Source organism: Stegastes partitus, unplaced genomic scaffold, assembly GCF_000690725.1.
Source record: "Stegastes partitus isolate 25-593 unplaced genomic scaffold, Stegastes_partitus-1.0.2 Scaffold1340, whole genome shotgun sequence".
Classification (NCBI taxonomy): domain Eukaryota; kingdom Metazoa; phylum Chordata; class Actinopteri; family Pomacentridae; genus Stegastes; species Stegastes partitus.
The window spans coordinates 4,396-8,725 of NW_007579071.1; positions in this window are offsets into that span (position 1 = coordinate 4,396).

The window sequence follows — 4,330 nt, forward strand, 5'->3', positions numbered from 1 at the left end:
GTGTCTTTACATTATAAACAGACTTCTTCACCAGGAAGGGAGTGTGGCTGTGATGCCAGCAGGAAGCTGTGACTTCATGACAGCACACATGTTCTATTACAGTGTCCCTCACTGGTGGAAATACTGGAATAACAGATTTTTTTTCATAGAAAAATCACATTTAGCCTTTCATGACACATTTTTCTATTATTTAATCCCCTATATTGTGCTGATATGGACCAGTGAACAGTGGAGGAATGTAGCTAATTTAATTTTCAATTAAATAAGTTAAAGATTTTTCCGAATAAGTTTTGCACTACAGTGCTGGGAGGCTTAATTCCTTTTTTTTTTTTTTTTGAATTATTATTTTTTTCCCCATAAATTCCATATAAAGTAAAATAAATCTGAAAAAAGTTCCCACCTCAGATTCAGCTACAACACAATAACTTCATAATAAAATAATGTATATTTATAGCTTCACAATTTTTATGTACAATCACTTTAGTTTAATGAAACCATGCAAAATATGATCTTCAGGCCTTCATATTATGAATATTTTCTGAATAACAGGCCCTTGAAGTACACAGGTGCAGGTTAAAATTTCACGCTTTCCAATTTGCACTGCTTTTTCCAGCATGTTCAAGCCCTCACAACTTTAGGACAGGTGATAACAACGTAACAGTTTCAGGGATTCAAGACACTGTAGAGCTCTGTTAGAAACTGCATCCATTCCAGGAGTCACAACCAAAATTTAAAAATATCCTTACCCCATATTCTCGATAACCAACTTTGAGCATCAATACCATATGATCGATCATAGTTTCAACTGTAAAACTGCACCTGTTTATTGTCAATGACACTGAGTATCCAGTACTCCGGATGTTTAATCTGTTTTCTGATAATCCGTCCTTTATCTATAAACCACTAAATCCTCACCGGGTCATTTTTCTCCAGCACTGCATTTTTTTTTTTTTATTCCCAAATATATGAAAATGAAATATGACCTCTTATAACCACAAAACGATAAAAAAAACTCCAATTACAGCCATGTACTGTATATTCCATTATATATTTGACAAATTGTTGCAAAAAACATATATATAAATAAATAAAATCACTTTAATGCACAAAATAAAGGGTTTGACTCTCAGAATTTCCTGGAAAAAAAACTCCTCAGAAACCACACTAAATGTGCCCCCAAATAAATGTGCTATTATATTGCAGCAATACTATTTTCATTTCACTCTAATGCTGTATTTGGGTTCAGGAGAACCTCTGATCTCTTTAACAGCTCAAAAACACACTTAAGATCAATTTACCTCCCTCACACTTTATGGCTTTTCCATAATTATGTAAAAATTGCACATAAACACAACTTTCTGCTTCGGTGTTTCAGAAGTTTTGTACAAAAAAACAACACAGTGACTTCTGTTTGCAGTTCCAAAGACCCCATTTGCAAAATAAAGTTACTGTAAATACAGGGGATTTTCACTGGCTCGTGCTGTGTGTTTGGTGTTGACTGTAGTATTCGTGCCACATGATGCCTTCCAAATTCCAAATGTGAGTTTTACTTTGCAGTTTTCAACTGATTTGTATGTAACACAGCTGTCTGCTAGTTAAACCTAATGATAAGTACTGTCATTATGTACGATAGATTCTGTGATGAACATATTTGTCATCAGAGTCCATGTGACACATCACTTCCTACTTTATTTTATTCTATTTTTTATTTTTTATTTTTTAATTGTTGGTGTTTAGGAATGCCCTCATGGGTATTTTTTCATTTTGTCACATTCACTGCAGGTGCAAATGGAGGTTGCCACAGTACTTTTCTACACGTGTTGTTCAGGTCACAGAAAAGGTAAAAATCTATCTCAAGAGAAAAATATTTGAGTTTACAAGTAAAATAATATTGTTACACATGCTGTACAGTAATGTGGTCTGTGAGACTCCAAACAACGAGGAAGCAAAACCGAGGTCAATAAAACACAACGTTAAGATAATATATCAGCACTTCCTCTATCACTGCTGAATAAATATACCTGGAATATTAACAGCTAACCTGTTTGTTTTAAAAGGTTAATAACAGGCTCTTGCTTTGTAAAAGACTTTTAATTTTATTTTATTTCTTTTAAATCGACGTGGAAAGAAACATTACACAATCTCTTCACAAGGCCTCACTACAGCAAATGACATATTCTAAACTCTTCAGTCCTCGTGAGTTTCAAACCTTAAGCACCTTGAATAAGTGTCCAATTGCTAAAATGTCAAAGGCAAAATTTATGTAAATGATATCAGAGTATAAAGGGCTCTCGTTGCAAAATTAAAACAGCAATCAGTCTGCTATGGGAAGCAGCTTATGATCCATAATACATTTACATTGATTTTCACACTTTAAGTGCCGGCTTTTCTGTAACAAGATAAACAGCAAAGAAACAAACTCATGCAAAAATCCTTAGCTGAAGGAAACCACGCTTTGTTTTCCCGTTTTAGTGCCTAAAACCAGGATCTCTGATATGCAGATCCTCATTGTGGGCAAAAGGACATATGCAAACACACAGATGCGACATGGGTGTGGATGCAAACACCACAGCACACACAGTGAGCAAAGACCCAGATAAGCCTCACAGACAAAAAAAAAAACCCCAGTACTCTGCTTGGCTGCATGTGAATGAGGATATGAAAAAAAGATATGAAAAAAAAAAACAGGGAATTTGGAATCAAAATGAACAATTGGCAGAAGTAAACTACACATATAACGAAACAGTTAGCGAAAGAAAAATTGATGTCAGCACGACACTTTGCAGTTTGTTTGTTGGTCATAAGTTGTAATTATGGCTTTAATGAGGTGTTACTGATAGAAGTCAGTTCATTAAAACAGAAAAGTGAGTTCATCAAAGATTTACATTTTTTCCTAAGAGCTGTTTTGCTCCGGATGTCCACATGGGGGAGTTGTGGGTTCGTGCATTTATCTGCTCTTCATCCCCCTCCTTCCATTGTGAATAAATAAAATACACAGTGTTCATTTAGCATGTATAAAACTCTCATCTACTGAAATGAAATGTAAATGCTCCAACACAGCAAGCTGCATGACTCATCCCATTCCTCCCCCCCCCCCCCCTTTTTTTTTTCTTGACCTCTTCCCTGCCAGCTTTGTGTACTTTGTTTTGCCTGCATCCCCCTCCCCTCCCCTCCCTCTTACCCTTCAATGGACAAGGCAGAGATCAGAGATGGAACAGCAGGTGGCGCCACAGGAGTCACAGCCTCAGAACAAACCAATTTATTTCCCAAGCTCACAAAGACTTCGTTTGAGAGCCCATCAGAGAGCTCCAATAGAGCCACTTAAGCCACTGTTCCCCAACATGAAAGAAGGCAACCAAAATAGAGAGATAGGAAGAAAGCCGAGAAGCTAGAGGAGAGGCGTTTGATCTGCTTGTTCTGGGGCATCACTCAGAGGAGTTTGCTTCCCCTAAGGAGTACCGAGGCCTGTTTGTCCCTTAGAAGTCTAATATGGAAAATAAGATAATTTTTATTTCTGTCTATGCTTCTTGTTTGGTTGCGTATAATGAGGCCAGAAGGTCTGCAATAAGAGCAGGGAGGATGAAATGAGAGATGAGAGGAGGAAAGGTACAAAGGAATCTGGCAAGTGGGGCCTTGGCTAATTTGCCATTAAACTGTGATCGTCTCTTGGTGGGATCAGTGAAGTTGCCTTGCTGTGAAATAATTCTTGCGGGGAGAATTAGAGAGATGAATGGAGAGCAGAAAACAAAGCCGTGAGTGAGGTGTGTGTGAAGCCGGAACTAGGGGTTACGGAAAAATGACAACTCTGAAGGGGCTGCGTACAATTCTAAGTGCTCTCTCGACTCTCGCTGCTGTAGTCTTCTTCCCCCCAGTGTGGCAGTGTCATTACAGCGTTGAATGGGAGGTAGAGTAGGCAGTGAAAGGAGCTGGACACACAACTGGACACACAGAGGTCAGATAAGTCCTAATGACGGGACTTTCCAGGCGGTGATTACCTATAGTGGGCCTCCCAAAGAGGTTAATTAAAAGAGTCATGGGGGCTGAGCAGGGAAGTGTCTCCATCACTGCCGTGAACCCCGGTGACCCCTCTATCCCTTTGGACAGACATAGCCATCCGTCACGACCGATTCCTGGGCTGTCTGGCTTTTTGCTGGTGCCACTGAAATCCCAGAGTGACTTAAAACACAGAAGTGTATGTAGCAGCGCCACAACTCTGACAAGCAGTGAGGGGAAAAAAAAAGAAAAAAAAAACACACACCGCCGTCGAGACATCCCCTGCTGAAGTCCCCCAGGTAATGAAACCTCTCCTCTCTCAAGGATCAGACAAACA